Raw genomic sequence first — 12,809 nt, 5'->3', positions numbered from 1 at the left:
GCATATATTTCTAGCGTACTATTTTGTGTGCATGTGTGTACATGTATATTCTGATAATGTATGTTATGTGTTCCAGTGTGTGTGTGAGAAATGTGTTACGTGTGCTTTGGTGTATGTGTTCATGCAAGCAAGTGTATATATGCGGTTAATGTACGTGCATCATATGGATATAGAGCTGTAGTGCGTCCGTGTTTGTAATATTAGAATTGGTGGGGTGGGGTCTGTGTGGTTATGGGTCTGATCCCGGCTGTTGCAGGAAACAGTTTGTGGATCTGTGTTCGACAGCTTCATGGTAAGTGCTTTGCTATATGGCCCAACCGTCATGTCATAAAAACACCTCCACTAATACCGCAGTTGTGAATGTGGTATCCCTGGTGTATGTCAGCACAGATGGTGGGTGACCATTCCCAAATGCCAGGTGACATGTGAGGGCTATTTGGGACAGCCCTCTGTTGGTGTGTTATAGGTGTAATACTGAACCACGGGAACGGGTGTTTCAGCAAGGCATGTCGTCATTTGGAGGACGAATTCCTTGCATAATTCTAAGCCAATGTCTCGATGATGAAATGTCTAATTCTGCTTAGCTTCGTCGTTATGGTATGCTAAAAACGTTCAGGTTACTGTGGTAAAACTGGAGTGTTGGAGCCGTATTTATCGGTCATTAGCTGTGTATTTTTAATGCTTCATACTGAACAAATGGATGAAAGAAAACTGAAGAAATGAAGACATGAATGAACGGTTACATCAAAGAGGCTGGAATACATGAAGGTTGGTGCTATAAACTCAAATACCGGAGGAACGATTTTCTTTGGTCAAGTTCAAAATCCAATGACCTTATCACTTAGGTTCTCAGATCAGATCCCTCTTCATTTTTACCTATGGGGGCAAAAAAGATAGTGGTATATACAAAAGAGGCTCAAACAGTGGAGGACCTCTTGTCTTATGCCTGTGTTGTATGCAGATAAGACATACTCCAGGCAACATGGAAAGAGTTCGGCAGTCAGTGGTGTGTTGTGGTGAACCATGCCTTGCAACAGGAGGACATATTTTTGGCCATAACTGCTAAATCAATGTCCCTACTGTGATGTATAAGAAAGTAGATCAATAAACATAACACTGCGGGATTATAACTACAAATATTTCATTCCAGTCTCTGTGCTATAACTGTGCATTCATGTAGTCATTCGTTCAGTGTCAGTTTGGTCTATTTGTTCAGTATTAAGCATTAGAATTAGTACAACTCTCATGTGTGGAGGGTTCATCGCACACCGCTTTCCTGCACAAAATGGAGTCAATTTTTTTTTTCTTTCGTTTCATCTACTCCCGACCTCTTTCTGACCTCCTTCAGCCTCTATTATCGCTATTCAATGGTCATTGCTCTTCTCAACGGCCTGCCTTCACCCCTCCTTCATTACGGAATGCACGTGGCACCCGTCTGGTAACACAGTCTCACTCTTTTTCTCTCCAGCTCTCTAATGCAAGAGTTAACTGATTCTCTCAGTCCTTCAAGTATGCAACAGGTCAACTCTGGAATTGCCTCTTCTGTTCGTATTTCCCTCTGCCTGTGACCTCTAGTCATTTATACGCAATGTATCCAGGCATTTTGAAGCGAACTAATCTTGAATTTGGCTCTCTATTATTCACTTTTTCCTGGAAAGAACAAATCTATGCAGGGTTAAAGTCAAAGTCCTAAAATGAGGATGACCAAGAGCCAGAAAAAAAGGTTGGAAAATAGCCTTTGGGTTGTTTCTAGCAGAACCCATACCGGCAGTCAGATAGATGTTATGGGAAGAGAGGTGATTCAGAACCTTCATGTTAAGTGAAGACTCAAGGACTTTAAAAATAAAAGACATTAGAGCCTTTTCATCAAAATCGGCCAGAGGCCCTGGGCTGGGTGGGGGGTCAAAACCCCTCAGTGGCCGTGGGTCCGGAAATCGTCGGGACCTAGTGGCCGGCCCACCAAAGCACTATTTTTTCAGATTTCGAATATTGATTTTTTTTTTCCTTACTAAACTGAAGAGAAACGTTTGGAGCACCTGGCAATGCAATTTTTATCTTCCTAAATCTGTCCTGTGCTCCGCAATGAAGTAAGGAAAATTGTTTGCGTGTTTGTTAGTTGGTTTGTCTGTTAGCAGGATTGCTCAAAAACTAAAAATGAGATTTGGACCAAATTTGGTGAGTAGATAGTCCATGTCCCAGGGAACAATCGTTTAACTTTTGGGACCGAATCCGGATCGCATTACTGATTCTGGATCCGGGAAACATTTTTTGTGAAACCCTTATCAGTGATGAAAAAACCTAACCCATTATGAACAGTGGTTTGGAAATTACGTTGTCCTTGTCGGAGAGATGCGCTCCACTGAGTGCCCCTCTAGTTACTGTATTACTTTTAACCCTTTTATTGCAACGACAAGTCAAGTATTCTGTTCCAGCAAACGCCAGGCGATTTTATTCAGTTGCAAGCCAGTAACAGGAGCCTGAGGGTGTAAACAGTGATATTAGTGAAGGCTAAGATTTATACAGAACGTGGTGGGTGGACTGGTGCTTAAGCGGTGAATAGGCTAAGCCGGGTACACTGCAAGGTTTATGAGGGTGGAGACTGACCATAAATGATACCTGGGGTCGTATTTATAATGCATCTTACTCAATTTCTACGATAAATAAGTCTCCCTTGTATTTCAGTTTTACAAAAAAGTATTTGTTCTGTCATATAGTTCAACTTAACGTTTGCTGTAGTTTGGTTATATGCGTTTGATAGCTGTATGAAAGAAGATGAAAGAATGAACAACCAGTTTTATATACAAATTAAGCTCAAGAGATTTTAATGTATACAGTGCCTGGTGTTCCCGTGACCACTCTGACACCTCCATGCCTAATATGAGAACGAGACAGGCGTGGGCGCGATGGTGACAGCGTTTCTGATTCCCCCACCCTCTGTTATTTATTTCTATGCCCCGATGTTTCTAATCCATTTCCTGATTTTCGGTATCCCTTCCATGATTATTCTTATCCATGCCAGTTCTCTGTAGCTATAAAATCCTTGTGAACACCTTGCATTCTTTGTATCTGTGAATTTCCTGAGTTTTCAAATCCATGTCAAATCCATTTTTTAATGACAAAACCAAACAGTGTTTGTAACTACGGCAATTCCTTGTATTTTTGTACCTAAAGCAACTCCCTGTATTTTTTGTAGTGGTGCCAACTGCAGATATTTTCCGTGTTTGTCAACCCCGTATATTCTAGTATCAGAGACAGCTTCATATACAGTATGTTCGGAATTTATGACATTTCCCTGTATTTTCGTGTCAACGCAGAGTCTCGTTAGCGGTAGCAAAAGCCCTTCTAACAGTATACACACATTTCTATGATACTCTGTGCTTTTCTGAGTGTATTTTTGTATTTCTGATAAGCCTGCACAGTGTCAGTGAAGTCGTCACCAGAAGCTTCCACACTTCGGAGTTTGACTTTTCTCGTGTTATTCCATTACCTGAGAAATGGCCTGCGAGTGACTTAGTGCTGCCGGGTTAATGGTGTATGAAGATGTGGCCGGTGCGTGGGAGGAAGGAGAGACGGAAGGAGGGTGAGACTCGGGAGTAAGAAAGGGCTCAGCTGATTTTTGGATGTGGCTGTGTCGGATCTGAGGTGGGTTTAAAGTGAAGAGTTGGTGAATGGGGTCAGTGGCTGAGGTCTGAGGTCAAACTTTATTTTGATATCTTTCCTTTTTCATTGTGTCTGACTCTGGGCATAGATCTGACAGCCAGTTTTTGTATGGCGTAGGAGTCTTCCTTTGAGTCACACTCTCTCCTCTGCGTCACCATTTCGGTTCTATTACTCATCGTCCATAGTAAATGCATGGAATGCATGCTTGAGTGTCTCATTTAGGAATAGTAGTAAGATATTAGCAGGTTATAAAACATATGGATGGATCCTATGGAATATCCGGATAATTGTTTTAACGGAATTCGTATCATTATACTGTTCCTTGCCTCAGCCTGGGATCGAACTCACGTCTTTCGAGCAACAGATTACTTCTTCAGCCACAGATTCCTAAAATATGCTGAAACTGTTGATGTGGTGTGAGAACAGGAACGAGGTAAAAAAGGTTGAGGATGAAGGGACAGTAACTGGGATGAGCTGTTTGAGCCTGAGGAAGTGGGAGTAGGGATGCTTGAAGTGAAGGAGATAGGAGGTGAGATGAATCTGGGGTGAAGAGGGTAGGAACTGGGATGAGGAAGGTTGGTTCTGGGTTGAGGGTGTAAATGTAATCTTCGGTGATCTGGGACGAAGACGATGAGGCGATGCGGTGAGACTTGGAGAGACATTTACTGTGAACCGGGGGAGACAATAGTTCCGTCTGAGAAGCTTAGGGCTGGAGGGTAACGGTAGGACGAAGTGAGGGCGTGAAGTAAATGAGTTTTGAGAGGAAATGATTCGGCTAGTGAGGGTGCGGGAGGGTTTCTTAAGAGAGAGAGAGAGAGAGAGAGAGAGAGAGAGAGAGAGAGAGAGAGAGAGAGAGAGAGAGAGAGAGAGAGAATAAATAGGGGCTGAGGAATGAGGGTGGAAAAGGAGGAAGGGGAGGGCAAGGTTGACAGCCGAAAACACTGGCCAGAAAACGTTAATGGGGAGAAGGCCAGAAGAGTTTAGGCATGACAGAACATCCGTCTGCACACTCATGCCTTCACCCCTGGCACCACCCACCCACCCACCCACCCACCCACACGCACACATACTGTACAGATGCACACATACACACACACACACACAAACACACACACACACACACACACACACACACACACACACACACATAGGCGCACAAAATATGCACAATTATAACAGCAGCAGCAGCAGCAGCAACAAGAACAACAACATCAGTAGCAAGAACAACAACAACAGCAGCAGTACCAGCAACACACGGTACATCCACGCACTAATGCAAATCCGCAGCACATGAGCATTAAGATATACGGGCTTTCGATACTCCTATTCCATATACACACATTCACTTATGATGAACAGATACACACACACAAACGCTCAAACTCAAGCTCACACACACTCTTGCTCATCAATATAAAAGCTAAGAAAAAGATATTAAGAACACAGGATCCCTTGCACACTGTAAACTCACGAATTTACCCATGCAAAAAACACACACATGTACATACTCCAAATATCATACCCGTCACGCACACTCGCTAACACAGCTGAAAAACACATTGTCGGCACAGCGAAGGTATTATATCTGTCTGTCTATCTATCTACCTGTCTATCTACCGATCTATCTATCTACCTGTCTATCTATCTATCTATAATCCCATCCCATATGCCCGGAGTATTTTTTATTTTTTTTTCATTTGAGTGTGTTTGTTCGTACAGGTTCCCTTGGGAGTGGAGCTTGTAGGCTCTTTTAAGTTTTATCTAGTGAGTGTTTTCATTCGGACAAGGTGGCATTGAGCGAAATTTGTTTGAAGTCAAAGCTGTGAGAGGAGGTATAGCGAGAGGAAAATATTATTTTCGTTTGTATATGGAAGAACAGTTGATATTTAGCATGCAACAGGTCAAAGAAAACTAGGAGTATTTCCTTAACAACACATAGTTCGTGGCAGAGACTGTCTCTTCTTGGCAGCTTCTTAATTATTTTTATTGGGAACCAATATTGGAAATCTTGCCCTTCACAGGTCCTATTTCCAAATGGCATTATTTACCTTGTTGGTGCAGCAACAGACTAATATTACTCTCTAGCCTAATAAAAATCACGGCCAGGTAACAGAGGCGAGTCAGTTGTTAGTCCACACGGGATTACGTTCCTTTGCCACCATAATATTTTTGTTTTTGCCTCTCTCTCTCTCTCTTTCTCCCCCTGTGTGTGTGTGTGTGTGTGTGTGTGTGTGTGTGTGTGTGTGTGTGTGTGTGTGTGTAATTGACATATTTTATATCTATATCTATATCTATATATATTTATCTATCCATCTATCTATCTATCTATATCTATCTATCTGTCTATCTATATACCTGAGGAATACAACAGGAATCCATACTAAAACACAGTGTTACAGTGATCAGTAACTCTGCTCAAATGCATTTGTGATAATGCGCAAAAAAACAGATGGAAAAGCTAGTTAAAACAATTCTTTAGTCGTCACCCAAAGACCGCGTTCATGATTAAAGTCATAGGCATAGGCATACGGAGAAGTGCAAGAAAGGACTGGTCGTGGAACTTGATGAAAGGGGCATCTGCGTGCGCAGAGAAAAATAACCGGTAGTTTTGTTCATTCCTTCATCTCGATACGGAAATTTCCATTAGCGTCCATGGCGTGCTCGAAGACTAACATTGAAAATAGGGACGGGTTAAACAAGACTACCTGTTAAGCTGTCCCCGAGACCCGCACTGACACTGAAATTGACATGGATCTGCTCTGACATACCGGGCATCCCCATGCAAAATTATAGCTCATTCCACCCAGCAGTATGACCTGTAGGAAGTTCTCAATGTCTGGTGTAAAATCGGGCACAAAAGTGTGCCTGGCCTGCCCACAACTGAACACATGCAATTATAATTTACATCGTCGTTGTCAGCTTGTTGTTCTGGGTCTTTTGATGTATTGCACGTCGAAATTTGAGGGCGTCAAATTTGGACACACACACACACACACACACACACACACACACACACACACACACACACACACACACACACACACACACACACACACACACACAAAACGCTTGTTCGCACTGTATCATGACATGTGTGTATATACGTATATACATACCTAATATAAATATATAAATATATCTTTTATGATACAGATGTGCACAAGTCGATGAATGATGCACCAGGAAACATGCCATACCTCGAAATGGATGGTTGTATCACATGCAGACACGAGAGGTTTCCTGAAGCTGAATAAAATCGTCTGGTGGGAGTCAGAAAACCTTTGCGTTTGCAGCTGTTGCTCTGTACAGTGAACGGAAAAACAATCTTATTCTCACCTCCCAGACCACTCTTCCTGATACTCAAGAGTAGGAAGGTAAAAATCAATTATGTTGGTAAAATGGTAGGGTGGTGTGGTGATGGGCGGCGTACTGGAGACGGTGTGCAGTGGGGTGTGTGGCAGTGCAGTCACCGCCCACACACCCATCCATCCATCCAACCCACACCACCCATACTGTAAAAATACCACCTTTCTTGCTCAGCACCCACCGTAACTGATCCGGAAGCGCTGGCGATATTCCAAAAACACCACCCCCAGGCAAAAACATTATGTGCAAAATTTCGTCAGTGGATGTTATTTTACCATTGTTTAAGACCGCTTTATTTTGTCTTACGTCCGAGTGGTTAAAAATTTAGGAAGGAAAATGTTTTTGATAAGGGTGAATGAAATTTTCGTCACGAGGCCTTGATTTTAGCCATTAAAATAGACACTTTTAAAGCTTTAGGTAATACAGCTTTGTACCTGAGTGTATCAAGGTATGAAAAAGGCCATTAAGGGTGTGAAGCACGTAATGCGGGGAGACGAAACTGTACGGTCACCGCACTCATCCCCCCATACCTCCCCCATCCCTCACCCCCCCATATCTCCCCACACAGTCCCCCTTCCTTCCCTCATGCCTCCCTCACTCATCCCGAACGCCTTCCCTCTATACTTACCTCACACATTCTCCCTCCCTCATGCCACATCCCTCCCCTACCCATCCTCCATCCTCACCTCCCATCCCTCCCCACAAAGTCTTCCCTCCCTCTCCCTTCTTCCTTTTCATTTCTCCAGATCTTCTCTCCACATTACTTCCTTCTTCCCTCCAACTTGTCACTCACATGCTGTTCCTCACCTTTTCTGTCGTCCTTATTCGTCTGTACTATAATTTTCCTTTGTTTAACTATACACGATTATTTCCGTTTCTTCCCTTAACCTTATGACCACTAGGATTTATCCTGACTGAAGAAAATCGTCTGATGTTAGCACCCGCCTCCCCCGCCCCCCACAAAAAAAAATGTAAGCATACTCTAGATAGTTTTTGAAGGTTTTAACTGTCCGGTTTTCAATTAGGTGAACATAATCCTCTATGGTTATCCCAATTAAATACCCAAGTTCATCAACAGCAGCGACAAGGGTAATCACAATGTCCACTTATTACTGTTTTCCTATTCCTCCCGTGCTCTTCGGTAAAATTCATGCCTCCTATCCATCTCCTGATTCATCGGAAATTATTCTCGTTTTCTCCCTTTTATCCTTCGACCATCTTCTTTAACTCAGCTACAGCACACGTTTCTCCATACCTTTGTTTAATAGTCAAAATTTTATGTCCATCTCATGTCCTCCTTTCCTTTACTCTTTTCATTTATCTTGGGCATCCTCCTTCCTTTCCTCTTTCAGGTAAACTATTACCAATGCCATTCTTGCCTGTCTTAGTTTTTTCTCATGTCAGTTCAGCTCTCGTTCTTCCATAACTATATTGTTTTTTCATTAAGGCACCCCATCATCACAATGCACTCCATTTCCATTTCATTTCTCTGCCCTATTAGCCTTTTCGTTGTGGTCGGTACACTTGTGTATTTCATTCAGGCCAACACCAGAGACGACTTTGTTCGACTAAGAAGAATCCTAGCAGCAAAAGGCTTTATAATGATGTGAGTAACCAATTCTGTGCTGTTGGTACACCTGAGAAAATAACAGACGATTTCGTTCACTTCAGAGATTATCTTAGGGTTAATTCTCTCTCTCTCTCTCTCTCTCTCCATCGACCTGCAGCTTATTTTCTCTTACCTCTTCTTGCCTCTCATTTCGTTGTTTTTTTTTTTTTTTTTTTTTCCGTCTCCTTTGGTACCTTCATCTGTTAATCCTTTCCTTTCCTATTTTCTCCAAGCATCTTTTTTTTTTTTTTTTTTTTATAACTTTCTTGTCTTTCATTTGCTTCACTCTTTCCTTCCTTTCTATTTGGACTATTTCCTGTTCTCCCTCCCTTCGTCTCTGTTGCATCTGTCACTAACCCCTCCATTTTTTCTCTACTCCCACTTTTATTTTATTTATTTTTTTTAACTAATGCTAATTTTCCTCCTCCTTGCCTTCCTTTTTCCCTTTCTCCTTCATACCTCTTCCTCTCTCTCCCTTTCTCCAACAGGCTCTCTACTCTATACTACCCCTTACTTGTTTCATTCCCTCCACCTTTTACATCTCTTCCCCCTCCCCTCTTCACTCCCTTTTACTCCAGCACTTCCCCTTACTCCCTTCCTCTTGCTTATCCCCACCCTTCTACTGCTCGCTTCCTTCCTCCTCCCCATCCTTCCTCCCACTCTCCGTACTCTCCTAACCCGAGTTCGTGATGCTGTCTCCAAACTGAATGCGATAGCGAGGGACGTGATGCTGTGACGAGATTTTTCTGCCGTGCTGAGATGCTATAGCACCTTGACGTGACTGTGAGATGAGCTGCTGTGACGGAGATGATGTAACTGTGTGGGGAGATATTCTGTAATAACAACCTAACGTTATTCTGTGACGAATTACCGTGATGGAATTCTGTGATGAAATACTGTAATGAGATAATGCTTTAACTGGATATTTTAATGAGGTTTTGTAATTATGAGGTAAGATAATGTGACGGGATGCACAAATGAGATAGCCGACTGAAATCTTGCGTGTGACGAGGTGACGGGATGTTAAAACATGTTACTGACGGCAAGCTGTGACGCCGTGCTGGAGCAGGGTAACCTATAACGAAGGAATGATGGATGGTCGAAGAGGTCACGTCTGGAGAGAATAAATTGCTAGTTCAGGAGATGAAGATGGTCTGGGAAATAAGTTATAACATATGACGGCTATGTACAGTAGATTAATATGATTACTCGATGTTAAGAATGTTCCGACAAGATATGCAGGTTCTGATCCTTGGTTTCTTTCTTTTTGCATTTAGGAAAAATAGTTGGGAAATTTATACTATCTTCCTCTATGGTTCTTGCGTTAATGAAAGTGAAGGGTTTATACAAAAGGAAATGTACAGAAAAGCATACATGGTGATTCATGACTTACAGACGGAGAAAAATACACGCACTCATGCACTTCAAGAGAAACAAAAGTACTAATTCCTCATCCAAGCACACACACACACACACACACACACACACACACACACACACACACACACACACACACACGAATGCAAAGACAATCAGATACCGTACACACATACACTCTCTCGCACAAGCACACATTCAAAAGAGGGTATTTGCACATGGCATAATATACATAAACACACACGCTCAATATGGCAGGCATGCAAAAGAAATCACTCACAGATATCTCTATATAAACATTTATTTACTTTGTAAACAAGTTCTTCATACACAGGCAGACACACACGAGAAGACATATGCATTTATGTAACAGTAAAAACAACACACACACACACACACACACACACACACACACACACACACACACACACACACACAATGCGGGCATGACTTATTTATTCATTAAGATTTACTATGCGCTCTTTACCCCTCCTGTGGACAGAACTTTGCCCTTTCGTTGCCATGGAGACACTTACGTATCCTGTTGTGGCTAACACCTCATGGTTTTATCTTGCTGATGTAGACCTTAGGAGTTAAAGGATTAAATGAAATTTCAATTATCCTTTTCTCTACTACCTGTTTACTTTAACTTAGCCTAAAATTGCCATCTCTCCACTTGGAATACTGAGTTGTAACACTAGATTAACACTAATAATATTGTCTAATCACAAAGAGGTGTTGTGGAAAGGATGCATGTCCATACTACTATCTACATCTGCCACTAAGGGACGTGAAATAAGTTGCAAAAGGATGAAAATGTTGGCCAAGTTATAATGAATGAACTATATTAAAATGCTCTAATTTTTAACCAGGCTAACAACAAACGGATTTGGTTAACTCAAAGAAATCGCATCGTATCAGTGGAAGATGCCTGTTGACTGCACAAGGGACATTATGGCACGCTATCAGTTTTGTCGAACCTCAGTCTTCCCCTATAATGCGACCCACAGTAATCGATGTTACACTCCTGTCCTCAGTTATTCAACTGGACGTACAGGGACAAGGGAAAACAAACTTCCCTAAAGCGTCTGACCTGGCCTAAAATCGAACTTGAGTTCTTGCACTTGACATGTGGACGTGCTAATCAGTGCACCACCACTTCCCCTACCAACCAGTGAAAATGAGGTCCGTATTCTAAGTGGCAAGGAAGGATTTGGCAGCAGCGTTTCCGTAGCGATTTACATTTCATATTATATTTCATATTAGACATAATTATAAACGGTGTCAGAACTAGAATCTATAAATAACTAGAGAATATCAAAGTTCAATAGGCAATATATATAGCTTAGGACGAAATTCTACCAAGTCTCAAATGACATCTTGAATATGACTCATATGCATCCCACCAACCTCGTTCACCCTGTCCCGACTGACCAAACAACTCTCGCATCCGCGCCTCCCACCCCCGGCAGAGTCCAGCTGAGACGCCGCCACCGAAGATAGCTAATTTTCCGGTTAGTTTGAGACACAGCGAGCCACTTCCTAAGTGTGTGTGATGACTGAGGTAACCACAAACAAGGACAGACGGACGGTTGTGTTGGCCAGCTCAGGGGTTAGTCACGGTCACATGGATTGTTGTACGGTCCTCCTGGCGGGCGGACGGTAATGCTGGGTGATTACGTCCCGAGGACGTAACTTTGTTGTCTTGCTCAGAACAGACGATATTACTCAATTTAGGAGAGCCCACTGGCAAAGAATGAGTTAATGCATGCTTTTTCTAATCCCTTTCGTTCGAAATGTCTGTCCCTGAGAGAACAAAATCAACTAATGATGGTCTAAGAAGAAAACAATTAGGTCCTCGGACTGAAGAGGTTAAAGGGGTTAACGAACACGGAAGATTTGACAAGAACAGCATCATGCACAAGCACGGGTGGTATTTCTGCATGACTTATATGGTATATTATACAATACGTGCAAGGAAATGTTTCGCAGCTCTGATATCAGACACGGACAAGAAAATTTTGATACATGGAATTTTAACAGGTGGAAAGGTAAAACTGTACGACCAAGCAGCAGATATGGACGGACGTGGTGCTTTTTATTTCAACTCCATGGACTAAGACGGAGGACATATGGTGTTCTTATGGTTCCATCGGATTTAGTTCCTCTTGTGGTACTGTGGGCAGCTACATTTTTAGGAGCTCGTTGGAATGGGAGCTGATGTGCTTTTCTTTTTAATTTCATCTGTGTACCATTTTTTTATGTGTCCGACTTCGGGTTAGTTATGACGATTTGTTCCCTGAAAACCAACAATTCTAAATGCCACACACCTTCACATGTTTTCACTTCAGCGCTAATATCCACTTTATATAGTGAATGCATGTTTGGGCTGGCATGTTCAGGGCTGGTGTGATGGTATTAGCCGGATTATTTTTATTACATGTCGATGGGTATTGTGGATAACAGTAAACTCTGCTATAACGAAGTTTAAATCATCAAACAATTTCCTACCCCAGTCTGAGATCGAACTCGCGTCCTTTCAAACAGCCCAGTTCCCCAACCACTTGACTACAGCCTATCTGTCGTCTGGTGTAGCACAGCTGGGTTTTACGTGATGAATAAGTTAGGGAGTGGTTATTGTTGGATAGTAGGTGCAGTTTCAGTAACTAGCGACTCATGCTTGAAAGATGAAGGGTTTAACTAAAAGTCCCTACCACCTCTTTCTTAACGTGGCTCGCTCTCTGTCTGACTTACCCCTCTCATTACTTATAATTTTCCTCTTCAGCCTTCTTTCCCT

Source organism: Coenobita brevimanus, chromosome 51, assembly GCF_032717465.1.
Source record: "Coenobita brevimanus isolate Jiangsu-jjx chromosome 51, ASM3271746v2, whole genome shotgun sequence".
In the NCBI taxonomy this organism is placed as follows: Eukaryota; Metazoa; Arthropoda; class Malacostraca; order Decapoda; family Coenobitidae; genus Coenobita; species Coenobita brevimanus.
This window is presented reverse-complemented; position numbering follows the sequence as displayed.